The 13,843-nt window shown below is 52.7% G+C and overlaps 1 pseudogene; it reads left to right on the top strand.

Moving 5' to 3' along the window:
* LOC107126514 (large ribosomal subunit protein uL10 pseudogene) overlaps window positions 1-13,843 on the top strand; it is a 53,646-nt pseudogene that overhangs the window by 15,315 nt on the left and 24,488 nt on the right.

Genomic DNA, 13,843 nt, shown 5'->3' with positions numbered 1-13,843 from the left:
GCCTCGGCCTCCCAAAGTGCTGGGATTACAGGCGTGAGCCACCGCGCCCGGTGGGACCCCATCTTTGCTTCCACCAGAGCAGTTCCGATTTAAGCAGTTTGTCTGATGAGCCCTTTAGGCCCTGAGCAATTGCTGAGTGTCTACTGCATGCCAGGTGGGCACAAAGTCATGTGGGGCAGCCAGGTTTTCCAGTCTCAGTGTGTTCCTTCTTTAGAAGGGAAGTCTTCCGTCTCCAACTGTACACTGGGGCCACGTGTGGCTCTGTGGTTCTGTGAGGAGACCCAGAGTCACATGCATTGTGGTTCATACCCCAGAGCTGCCATTTGCTAGTGGTGTGACCTTCTGTAACCCCTTTGTGCCTCAGGTCTCTCATCTGGGAACTGGGATGATAGCGCCAACCTAGCTGGATTGCTGTGACCGCCAACACAATGCCTTCTAAGGGTTCAAGGTGGGTGCTCAGCAAGCCTTAGCTTCTATTGTGACTACCAAGGATCCTGGTGGTCCTCCCAGTTCTAGGAAGGGGCAGCCATGCAGAACAAGTCTCAAAAGCCAGCAGGAGCAGGAGAGGGGGATTGAGAATCCCCAAATTGATAGGCAGCCTGGGGCTGGGTGGGGCAAAAGGTACTAGGAGGCGATGCCTCTGCCTTTTTCCCGTCTACTGTACCCCGTCCACACTCCATAGAAGTCAGCAGTTCAGCTGTCCTCTAATGCACCCCACACCCCAACACACAACACACAGGCGCCCCAGCCCTCAGACGGGAAAAACACCGTCTGGCACTAGGTCTGGTTGGCTGGAGAAGTGGAGAGGGAGCCAGACAGCCCTTCCATCATGCAGATGGAGAGACCTAGAGTCTCAGGCGTTAGGGAAACAAGTCATTTAACATCCATCAGGACCCAAGCCTCCTGAGCCCCCAGCCTGGACCCCTGCACCCCCTCTGGGGAGCAGAGTAAGACACAGAGCTCCCTAACACTAGACCAGGTGTCCCTTAGCTCCACTCTTCTAGGAGGCTCCCTGAGCACACCCTCTTCAGAGCCTGACTCCCACAGGAGAAGCAGATGGTGCCGGAGTCTGCTGGGAACTGGCTGCCCTGGAGCCCAGCTGTTGCACAGATGTGAGGGGGGAGGGTGCAATGGGGGTTACGAAGGCAGAAACCCTTGGCAGCTCATGCCTGAGTCACCCGTCAGCTCCGGGAGTGGTAATGAGCAGATTAGGGTTATTATAGTCGAATGGCTCGGAGCGCACTTGCTCACCCGAGCAACCGTCGGCAAAGGGCTGATCGCCCACGGCTGCCATGGCCATCACGCCAGGCCCGCCTCTCCCCTGCCCTCTTATTGACCGCACCGCTGCCAAGGCAGCCTCTGTGGCCTTCACACACCTCATTAGAGCTGCCGGGGCATGCCTGCCAGCCCATGGCCCAGACATCACCCCACCCGCTCCTCTTCCCAGGTGTGTCAGGGGGACACAGGAGTCTGACGTGGGGCCTCGATAAGTGGACATAGTGATCCCTGACTAGGGAAACAAGTGTATAGTTCCCCACCCACCTAGAATTGGGGCAAGGACAGGTGTGGCAGGGATTCAGCCTCCAGGGCCAGTCCTTGTCTCTCTGGTCACCTACCAGAGCTCTAAAACCAGTGAGGTTCCTGTAGGTCTGGGCCAGGGACATGTCAATCTCCAAGGGGGGAGGCTCCTCCTTCCCCACTGGCCCATGTCATCCCCTCTGCTCCCTCTCAGAGCAGGAAACAGAAGCAATCTGTCCCAGCAGCCCAGGGCTGGGAGGTGGGGCTGGGTGTCGGGGTAGTAATGATTCCGAGTACCGAATCGCAGAGACTGATGGACACTTACTATGTCCTAACAGGCACTGAGTGCTGGACATGTGTCTATCCACTTTGTCTTCCCAACAGCCCCATGTGTGAACAGATTGAGCGTCCCGAACCCCCAAAGCTGAAATCCAAAATGCTCCAAAATTCAAAACTTTTCGAGTACCCACATGACTGATGCTAAAAGGACATGCTCATTGGAGCCTTTTGGATTTCAGATTTGGGACGCTCAACAGATAAGAATAATATAAATATTGCAAAATCTGAAACCCAAAACTTGTTTTCGGTTTTTTTGTTTGTTTGTTTTTCTGAGATGGAGTTTTGGCGTTATTGCCCAGGCTGGAGTGCAATGGTGCCATCTCAGCTCACCGCGACCTCCGCCTCCCAGATTCAAGCTTCAAGCAATTCTGCTGCCTCAGTCTCCCCAGTAGCTGGGATTACAGGCATGCACCACCATGCCTGGCTAATTTTGTATTTTTAGTAAAGACAGGGTTTCTCCATGTTGGTCAGGCTGGTTTTGAACTCCTGACCTCAGGTGATCCACCTGCCTTGGCCTCCCAAAGTGCTGGGATTATAGGCATGAGTCACTGCACCCGGGCCGTTTTTTTGTTTTGTTTTGTTTTGTTTTGTTTTGTTTTGGGACGGAGTCTCACTCTGTCGCCCAGGCTGGAGTGCAGTGGTGTGATCTCGACTCACTGCAAGCTCCGCCTCCTGGATTCACGCCATTCTTCTGCCTCAGTCTCCTGAGTAGCTGGTACTACAGGCGCCTGCCACCACGCCTGGCTAATTTTTTATATTTTTAGTAGACACGGGGTTTCACCGTGTTAGCCAGGATGGTCTAGATCTCCTGACCTCGTGATCCGCCTGCCTCGGCCTCTCAAAGTGCTGGGATTATAGCCATGAGCCACCGTGCCCAGCCTGTTTGTTTTTTGAGACGGAGTCTGGCTTTGTTGCCCAGGCTGGAGTGCAGTGGTGCAATCTTGGCTCACTGCAACTTCCGCCTCCCGGGTTCAAGCAATTCTCCTGCCTCAGCCTCCCAAGGAGCTGGGATGACAAGCGCCTGTCACCACATCTGGCAAATTTTTGTATTTTTAGTAGAGATGGGGTTTCACCATGTTGGCCAAGCTGGTCTTGAATTCCTGACCTCGGGTGATCCACCCACCTTGGCCTCCCAAAATGCTGGGATTACAGGCGTGAGCCTGTTTTCTTTTCTTTTCTTTTCTTTTTTTATTTTTTTGAGACAGGGTATCACTCTGTCACCCAGGCTGGAGTGCAGAGGTGCAATCATAACTCACTGCAGCCTCAACCTTCTGGGTTGAAGTGATCCTCCTGCCTCAGCCTCCTGAGTAGCTGGGACTACAGGTGTGCACCACCACCCCCAGCTAATTTTTAAATTTTTGTAAAAGTGGGCTCCCACCTCAGCCTCTCAAAATGTTGGGATGACAAGTGTGAGCCATGATGCCCGGCTCTAAGTATTTCTGATAAGAGATATTCAACCTGTATTGTTGTCATCATTGTCATATCCATTTTATAGATGAGATGACTTAGTCTCAGATGGGTTAAGTAACTGGCCCAAGGTCACAGCGCTGGTAAGCAGCTGGGCTTCAATCCAACCATCCTGACTCCAAAAGTGTATTTGAACTACCACCTTCTGCACCTGCCCCGGGGCTTCTTCGCCTGAGCTGGTGCCTCGCTGCTGCCCTGCTCATCGTCTTCTGGGAAGACGCCTCTCATCTTGCCAGTCCTGCAGCCGGAAGCCTCGGGTGCTGCCCTAGGGCTCCCTGAATAGGCATCCCTCCTGGCATTCAAACTACATCCTTCCTGACTAACCTTCCATTCCCCAAGGTGGCCCTCCACACTTTGGAGCCTCAGCTCACCTCTCACTCTCACGCTTCAGTTTCACACTTCCCTGCCGAATGGTCCCACCTCTGTGCTTTTGCTTAAGCTGTGCACGCTTCCCGGAGGGCTCTTTCCCCTATGTCTGCCTGGGCTCCAATGCCCTATGCCTGAGCTCCAATGCCCCCTGCCTGAGCTGATCCATGGCATACAAGCACATATGGAAGCCTGGGGGAAGGAGGCAGTGGTATGTGTGTCAGTGTGGGTAGGTCAGTGACGAGGTTTGGGGCTTTGGGGTCAGTTATGTGGCTTCAGGGCAAGTCCCCATCTCCCTGAGCCCCAGTTTCTGCAAAATGAAGATATCCATCCCAGCTTCTCCCGAAGTTTATAATGGTAATCTGTGAGGTTCGGCACACAATGAATCTATAACTACATTTTGTGATAAGTTTCCCACTTGTGAAGTCAAATGAAGGCCCCCGGTGTTGGCAGTGCAGGAAAACCTGTCCCCTGAGCCCCTTATCCCTAGGGAGAACCCTACCTTCAGTGCCTTTCGGAGCAACAGCGCCAGGAAGGGGTCACTGTACACCAGTTGGTCCCTAGTGACCAGGCCTGGCAGAGGGCCTTTATCCCACTTCCAGTAGCCCAGCACCAACCATCCCCAGCTCCGGGAGGGGGTGGGCGGCACCCTTCTTCCTCCACATTGTTGCCACCTCAGAGAGTCAGAATCCAGGGAGACAGTCTCCTGGCAGCGGAGCTCCTGCTCTCTGCCATGGGTGTCTGTGGCGCTGCCGGGCCCACTGGGGGCTGCAGGCACTCCAGCATCAGGACTGACTAGGTCCTGGGAGTGGGAAGGGGACTCCAGCCAGGGACACTGGAGACAGGGCCAGTCTGAGTGCCTGCTCTCCCAGGGGCAGGTGCCAGCATGGTGCCCCCCTCAAGGAGTGTGGCATGTGAGATCGAGGTCCTGGCTGCCCTAGGCTCCTGTGCCATCGAGAGGGAAAGCACCTGGCACAGGTATACAGTAGGTGCTCAGTGATGGGGAGAATCTTCCCTTGGTGGAATTCTGAACACTTTGGGTACCAGCAGAGTCAGAATTCCTGGGGGAGGAGGCAGGCATTTGACAACGGCTGTCGGGAGGATATAGCATGTTCAATTTCCCCTCTCCATGAGAGGAAGTAGTGACCCCAACGCCAGGACCCTTCTCTGCCCATTCACGCCCACCCACTCCCACCTCTCTGCCAGCCTCAGTTGGATGTGGAGCAGAATGTAATGAGGACTTACCTGTCCACAAGGACTTCATAGCTGTTCCAAAGCCATGGATGGGCAGGTGCTAATGCAGCCCCTCAGTCTCCCCCTTCCCTTACTTTTGGGGTGGGCTTGGGACCCCCGGGGGGTCTTAACTCACTGAAGACACGAGGACCCAGCTTCTGAGTATTCCTAGATGCCATTTCTACCCCTAGAAACTTCACATGGAGCCAAAAGCCCATTTGAAGCTCAGTCTGGACCAGGAGAGGCTAATCATAAAATGGATATTTTTTAAGTGTACAGAAATAAGAATTTATTTTTGAAGGCATGATTTATATTTTGAATGGCTAATGCACTCACATGCTTCAAAATTCAAAATTCCAAAAGGACTGACAGTGCAAAGTCGCTCCTCCTTTGGTCCCCACCACCCAGTTTCCCTCTGCAGAGGGAACCTTGTTGCCAGTTCTTGTGTGTTCTTCCAGAAATTTTCTATGTATAAACCGTCACCCTCATAGGGATTCTCATTTGTTATCCTTTTAAAATGCACACACATCCTGCTCTGTACCTGGCTTTCTTCCCTTAAAAACACATCTTGATTATTGTTCTATGTCACTTGCAAAACAGGTTCCTCGTTCTTATTTTGCAGCTGCAGATGACTTCATTATATGGAAGGACTGCACATTATTTAACTGATCCCTTATTTTTTGTTTTTTGTTTTTTGAAATGGAGTCTTGCTCTGTCACCCAGGCTGGAGTGCAATGGCACAATCTCAGCTCACTGCAACCTCTGCTTCCCGGGTTCAAGTGATTCTCCGGCCTCAGCCTCCTGAGTAGCTGGGATTACAGGCACACACCACCACGCCCGGCTAATTTTTGTATTTTTCGTAGAGACGGGGTTTCACCATGCTGGCCAGGCTCTTCTTGAACTCCTGACCTCATGATCCACCCACCTTGGCCTCTCAAAGTGCTGGGATTACAGGCATGAGCCACCAGGCCCGGCTGATCCCTTATTGATGCACATTTAGCTTGTTTCCAGTGTTTGGTAATTACATGAAACGTTGTAATAAATAACTTTGTACCCACACCACTTCACATGTGTGCTAGCAGACCTGTAGGCAAATTCCCAGGAGTGGAACCGCCGAGTTAGACGTGGTTATGCACAGTTATCAAGGAATGGAGAGGTTGGACGGCCCTCCTTAGAGGTTACACCAGGCTACACTTCCGCTGGCCCTGTCTGCATCTGTCTGATCCCCATAGCTTTGCCAGAACAGTGTTATCAAACTCTGTGAGCTTTGCCAATCTGATATTTGAATAATGGTATATCAGCGTGGTTAGACATTTTAAAGCAACAATTATATTGGTGGCTGTTTACCGAGCAGGAGTATGCCATGCCAGGCACGTTTACATATGACATGCTGCTCATTTCTCATGGGGAGCCACTGGAGGCAGAGAGCAGTTGCTCCATTTTATACAGGAGGAAACTGAGGCCCAGAGAGGTTAGGGACTTTCCTACAGTCCTTACAGCCCTGAAAAGCAGTGTGGGGATTCGAACCCAGTTTGTCTGACTCGGGCCAATACTCCTTCCTTATTCCAGGCTGCCTTTCAGCGACAGGCTGCTGAGGATACCCTAGGCCAAGAGCCATCCCACCTGGCCCACCAAGGCTCTGGACCCTCCCAGGGCTATTGCTTCTCTGGAGTTGAGTGATGAACAGAGAGTTGGACCCCCACGGCCCTGCATGGGGGTAGAGGCCCTCCCTGAGAAGGATCTCCAGAGCCCAGCTCTGCTCTCCCAGGGTGCGGTTCCATGGGAGGTGGGCTCCACTGGTCCTAAGCTCTGACAAGTTAGCATCCCCAGAGGGCAAAGCTGACAACACCTCCCTTGGCACCCCCAAGGGTTCGTCTCTCAGCAGCAGCTTCGGAAGGCTGTTCCCCCAGGCCTCTGTCCCTTTCCTGAGCCCTTCCCTGGCCTTTTCCAGGCAACCCACAGCCCCAGCAGCCTGGTCACATTTAGCGCTGGACCCCTGATCCCTTGGGCTTGGCCCCACTCCTCTCTGGATCCATGCCCCCAGATCTCTTTGGCACAACCCACAACTGGCTGGCGAGCCCAGAGATGGGGGAAGAAGGGCCCTGAGCCATGAGTGCACCTCACTGCATGGCCCTGACAGGTTCCTCTGCCTCCCGGGGCCTCACTGTGTCCACAGCCTCCTGCATGCCACAAAGCACCTCTCCGATGTGCCAGCTCCTCCAGTGCCAGCCTCATCCCAAGGAAAGTGGAGGCGACTCCCACTACTCAAGGGGTTGCTCCCCATGGCACCCCTCAGGCCGCTGTGGGAGACTATGAGCCCCTCACAACCAAGACTATTTTCCCCACAGGCCCTAAATGGCCCAGCAACAACTCTGAACTCTGATCCCGGTCAGCCCAGCACGGGTGGGGCAGGAGGTTCTGTCAACAGTGAGAGAAACTCGTTAACTGAATGTCAATAGGATTAAAGGCTCTGATGGTCCAGGAGAAAAGTGTGACGTGACACATTATGACAGATGCATGGAAGGGCTCCCGGGGGTAGGGTCCCGTTTGTGTGTGTGTGTGTGTGTGTGTGTGTGTGTGTGTGTGATAGAGAGGGGGAAGGGAGGCATAGTAGCAAAGATGAGAGAGACAGAGACAAGTGACAGAGACAGAGAGAGAGAGAAAAGCCAGAGACAGAGGATAGAAGGAGAGAAAGGAAGGCATGAGAGACCAAGAAAGGAGAAAGTTTAGAAAAAAAGAAAGACTGAGAGAGACAGAATCCCAGTTACAACCAGAGAGATAGAGCAAGAGAAACCAGAGAGATTGAGGGAAAGAGAGAGACATAGAGAATGAGAGAGAGCGAGAGAGAGAGAGATTGAGTGAGAGAGTGCCTGTGCGCGCATGCCAGCGAGTGTGACAGTGCAGAGGGATGGGGGAGGGGACAAGCAAGTTTGTAAATGAGAGAAAAATGAAGATTGAGCCCTGAGAAGGGTTCCGCCCTGGGAAGCCTTTTGAGGAATCTATGGACGGCATCCCCAGGGACTCAGAATGGCAGCTTTGTCAGTCAGGCAAGGACGAGATGTATCAAGCACCCACGGGGTGTCAGGCTCTGCTGTGGTTGCCGGGGGCAGGCAGGAGCTGGAAGAGCAAAGAGAGAGGGAGGTCGACTCTGCCTTGGGGATTCCAGACTTACAGAGGACAGAGGAGCCTGAAGTCCAGAGAGGCTAGGTGAGGCAGATGAGGTGTTGGGCTTGGGACTCCTGGCCTTTCAGTCACCACACAGTCCCACGACACTGCACAACTGCATGGGACACACACACACAGAGACACACACACACACACACACACACACAGCAAAGGCGTGTGACTCTCAGTGCCTGGTGTGAGGTTTGGAGGCCATCGTTTCAGGTCTGCTAGGCTAAGCAGTTTGCAGAACAGTGGCCAGGAACGGGGGATACTGAGTAAAGATTAGAGTCAGCTCCTTGAGCTGTAGGAAATGATAGAGACATGGATTTAAGTCCCGGCTCTGCCATTCTTTGGGCGTGTGATCTTGTTGGGAGGCTTTCTCTCTGAACCTCAGTTTCCTCTCCTGGAATAGCAGGATGATAAGAGCAGGGCTGTTAGAAGGTTTAAAGGAAAACCCCTGGCACAGAGGAGTGCTCCATGGTCCTGCCTCTCCCTCCCCTCATCCCAAGTCCCTGTGAAGATCAGGAAAGTCATTGAATGGAACTGGTCTTGGAAAGAAGCTGGGTGGAGCAGGATGAATGGGAAAGGGCACGGTTAGTGTCTAGTTGTTCTCCCCACGTCTGGCCCTTTCAGCCGTGGAACCAGGAGAGTTGAGGTTGCAGATCCCAGGCAGACAGCCCGCAACCAGTAGGATGCACTGCGCTCATCCAGCCGGAGCAGACCTGCCCAGTCCCACCGAGGCACTCCCCCATGCACATCAGGGCTCTACTGGGGAGGTGTGCAGAGCAGTGGGGAGTCCCAGAGCTGTCCGTTCCAGCCAGGGCCCACAACATCTGCTGTGCCTGTGCTGCCCAGGCTGCTGGCTGGCATAGAAACAGGCGGGAGGCTGGCCAACAGGCACTCCAGGAGTGTAAATTCCACATTTGCATCATGGATGTTCCCAGCCCCAAGGGCTGCTGACCTTTACGGCTGCTGCCTTGGTCCTTCCTCCCCTTCCAGCTCCCTGAGTGCAGCCAGGCTGGCCACCGGATGCTGGAGCCTTGAAGGGGAAGAGGGGGCAGGTGGTGGTGGCCAGGGGCTGTTTGGCATGGGGGACGGGAAGGTAGGCCCTGCAGAACCCAGCTTGCCCTCCCCTCCCCAACCCATGCAGGAGGAGCCCACTCTTCCCTGATTCAGCATCCGCTGCCCCCTCCCAGCCAGGACCCCTTGTATTCCCACTGCAAGTCAGCCTGACGCACACACACAAGGGTAGCTTGGGCCCCGGATTAGCAGTGTCACCAAGACATCAGTCGCCCCCGGCTGCCTGCGACATCTCCCTGGGGATTGCCCCGTCTGTGCTGAGTGGCAGCGGTACTGAGCAAACTGTCAGCTTTTCTGGACTCAGCAGTCAGGCCTGCACCTTTGAGGGGTGAAAACCCCTCCCTGGGCCACCCCCAGCCCCGGCCAGAGGACTCTCATCAGGGGTGGCTTGGTCAGCCAGCTGGCTGGGCAGATTCCCTGTGATACATCTCAATGAAAATCCATCTACCTGCCCTCAGGAGAGCAGGCTCTGACCTAGGGCCCAGGACACAGAGATGCGGTGCTGAGCCCTGCCCCTGGGGGCTCACAATCAGAAGGATCTATTTATTTGTATCTGTTGTTCATCCCGCAGATATCTCTTGTGCCAGGTGCCTTGCGGATAGTCATGGGTTCAATTGTATCCCCCCAAAGGAAATGTTGAAGTCCTTACTCCCAGCACCACGGAATATGACCTTATTTGGAAATGGGGCCATTGCAGATGTAATCAAATTAAGGCGAGGTTCTGCTGAAGTAGGGTGGCCCTTAATCCAATATGGCTGGTGTCCTTCTGAGAAGAGGGAAGACAGCCCTGTGAAGGCACAGACACACTAGGAGAATGCCAGGCGGTGACAGAGGCCGAGATGAGAGTGATGCATCCACAAGCCGAGGAAAACCGAGCCAACTACCAGAACGTAGGGAGTGGCAAAGGAGGGTTCTCCCCTGCAGGTTTCGGCGGGAGCACGGCCCTGCTGATGTCTGATTTCAGATGCGTGACCTCCAGGACTGGGAAACAATCAAGCTTTGTTGTTTCAAGGCACTCAGTTTGTGGTATGTTGTGATGGCAGCCCTGGGACACTGAGACAGTGAGTGACACCATTCTAGACCTGCAGGGGCTTACAAGAGAGCAAGGGGGAGATGGAGACGTGCAAACAGGTTAACAAATGTGTATGGCCGGGCGCAGTGGCTCACACCTGTAATCCCAGCACTTTGGGAGGCTGAGGGGGGCAGATCACCTGAAGTCAGGAGTTCAAGACCAGCCTGACCAACACGGTGAAACCCTGTCTCTACTAAAAACACAAAAATTAGCCGGGCGTGATGACATGTGCCTATAGTCCCAGCTACTCAGGAGGCTGAGCTTGCAGTGAGCCAAGATCACGCCACTGTACTCCAGCCTGGGTGACAGAGCAAGACTCCATATCAAAATAATAATAATAATAATAATAGTAATACCTTCCAGGCACAAGTCCAAACATCCTAAAGTGACCTAGAGCAATGGAGACACCCCACAGACAGATTCCCTTTTTTTTTTTTTAATTTTTGAGACTGAGTCTCACTCTGTTGTCCAGTCTGGAGTGCAATGGCGCAATCTTGGCTCACTGCAACCACTGTAACCTCTGCCCCCTGGGTTCAAGCGATTCTCCTCCCTCAGCCTTCAGAGTAACTGGCATTACAGGGGCACATCACCACGCCCGACTAATTTTTGTACTTTAGTAAAGACCAGGTTTCCCCATGTTGGCCAGGCTGGTAGTCTTGAACTCCTGACCTCAAGTGATCCACCCGCCTCGGCCTCCCAAAGTGCTGGGATTACAGGCGTGAGCCACTGCGCCCAGCACACCCCACAGACAGATTCTAATCTGTGTCTATGAGGAGCACATTTGGTCCTAAGACAAAGGAAACCCAAAAACTGTGACTTAGACACTTCAGGGCTTTCTCTTGTCACGTAACAAGGACCCTGGAGGCAAGCTGCCCAGAGCCAGTGTGCTGGCCTCAAGATGCCAGCTTCCTGCTCCCAGAGCTTTACATGTTGACTTTCAACCTTATGGTGCCACAACGGCTGCCATACCTCCAGACTTCACATTCAGATTCCTGGCAAGAAAAATGGAAGTTAGGACCAAAAGAAACCCTACGAGCCCAGTCTGCCCCTTATTTTTTTTTTTTTTTTTTTTTTTTTTTGAGACGGAGTCTCACGCTGTTGCCCAGGCTGGAGTGCAGTGGCGCGATCTCGGCTCACTGCAAGCTCCGCCTCCCGGGTTCCCGCCATTCTCCTGCCTCAGCCTCCTGAGTAGCTGGGACTACAGGCGCCCGCCACCGCGCCCGGCTAATTTTTTGTATTTTTAGTAGAGACGGGGTTTCACTGTGGTCTCGATCTCCTGACCTTGTGATCTGCCCGCCTCGGCCTCCCAAAGTGCTGGGATTACAGGCTTGAGCCACCGCGCCCGGCCTGCCCCTTATTTTTAAAAGTGAAAACTCTCCTGAAATCCCACACTGTCAACTTCTGTTTATACAGATGTGAGGTGGGGGAATGTGGCAACCCTGTACAAAATTGGAATCTGGTCAGCAAGTAGGGAGGGAGGGAAAAGGAATTTGGTGGGCAACCAACAGGGTCTGCACTGTTACACAACGGAGGGGGCTTGGAGCTGGTCATCCCCCAGCCAGGCCCATTTATAAATCAGGGCACTGGAGTATAGAGAGAGGAAATAACTTGCCCAGGGTCACACAGCAAAGCAGGAGCAGGACTGGAACCCAGGCCTCCTAAGGCTGCAGCCAGAACTCTTTCTACAGCCCCGCAACGTGATATGACTGCTTGGTTGACAAGCCCCCTTTAGAGGACTAGGGGGCTGGGCATCTTCAAAGCTCCAGCACCCAGAAGCTTTCAGGAGGCGGGAGGCATTGGCCATATTGGGAGGTGAAGGAAGCCTTCCCCTGTTGTCATAACCTCCCAGGGCAGAGCCCGCTCCTCTGGGTGGCTAGCTGGTGGGTGGGAAATTACCCTTGTCACCCCCTCTTCCGGGAGAGACGGCTACATAATCTGCCTGTCAGCTGGGGAGAGGGGGTAGCCCCTCTCTACCCCCTGCTGAGGCTGACGCTTGGCAGACAGGGGTGGCAGGACAGCCAGTGAGGAAGGGGGTGTTGGGGCCAGCTGGTAGGCAGATGGACAAGCAAGAGAAGACAGTAGGGTCAGGGGACCAAAGAGGCAACTCTCGCGAGAATTCATCCACTGGGATGTGTGACCCATGGAAGGGCTGTGCTTTCCTTCCGTCCCACTGGCAGACCAGGGGAAGAGGCATCCTTGGCCTCAGCTCAGGACAGCCCTAAACAGCCACTCCTGTGACTAGAACCATCCATGCCCCAGGGGACCACTTCTCCTCTTCTCTTGCTCTAGGTCCTGGATACAAAAGGTGATCTAAGTCTAGAATGTGTGAAGGTTTGGGGGTTGTTCAACTCCTGAGCTGAGAGACAGATTCTGCTTCTGAGGACAGGGTAGACTTGAGAGGCAGCAGTGCTTATGTGAGAGAAAAGCCTAAGATGAATGTGTTAAATCTTCGCTCTCGGAGAGCTCGAATGCAGTAGATTCTTGCAAACCAAAGCCTTTCCTCGGCAGAGTCAACTGTCCATTTTCTTAACTTTTCTTCATGTACCAATTCTTGGTTCCAGAGTCTTGTGGATTAATGCAATATCCACAATGATGCCTATAGCAGCTGAGGAACCTTTTACAATGTTTAAACCATTCACTTATTCTTATATTTGTGTATATAAATTTAGATATAGCATGCATGAAGTGTGATACTGATTATTTACAGTACCAACTAGATGGGTGTTTGATGTGGTTTGGCTGTGTTCCTACCCAAATTGCATCTTGAACTGTACTCCCATAATTCCCACGTGTTGTGGGAGGGACCCGGTGGGAGATAATTGAATCATGGGGTTGGTTTCTCCCATACTGTTCTCATGGTAATGAATAAGTCTCACGAGATCTGATGGTTTCATAAGCGGAAACCCATCTCACTTGGCTCTCATTCTCTCTCTTCTCTTGTCTACTGCCATGTGAGATGTGTCTTTCACCTTCTGCCATGATGGTGAGGCCTCCCCAGCCACGTGGAACTGTAAGTCCAATAAACCTCTTTCTTTTGTAAATTGCCCAGTCTTGGGTATGTCTTTATTAGCAGTGTGAAAACGAGCTAATAAACTAATATAGTGTTAAACACTGGAATTGCTAATATGTCATTTTTCTAAAAATGGTTAATAAAATGTTATTACAATTTCAAAAGATTAATGAAAATTCAGATTTAATATATTTTTTAAATGATTATTTTTCTAGAGACAAGGTCTCACTCTCTAGCCCAGGCTAGAGTGTAATGGTGTGATCATGGCTCGCTGCAGTCTTGAATCCTTGGGCTTAAGTGATTCTCCCACCTCAGCCTCCTGAGTAGCTGAGGTCACAGGTGTGTGACACCATGTCTACCTAATTTTTAAATTTTTTGTGGCGATAAGGTCTTGCTATGTGGCCTAAGCAACTCCTGACCTCAAGCGAACCTCCCACTTTGGCCTCCCAAAGCACTGGGATTATAGGTGTGAGCCACCATGCCCAGCCCCAGATTTAATTTAAAATGATTATTTAAAATGCTACACTAGGCTGGGTGCAGTGGCTCACACCTGTAATCCCAGCACTTTGGGAGGCCAAGGCGGGCAAATAACT

This window comes from Macaca fascicularis, chromosome 14 (genome assembly GCF_037993035.2).
Source record: "Macaca fascicularis isolate 582-1 chromosome 14, T2T-MFA8v1.1".
Classification (NCBI taxonomy): Eukaryota; Metazoa; Chordata; class Mammalia; order Primates; family Cercopithecidae; genus Macaca; species Macaca fascicularis.
Note: the sequence above shows the minus strand (reverse complement) of the source record. Positions and strands in the feature narration are given on the sequence as shown.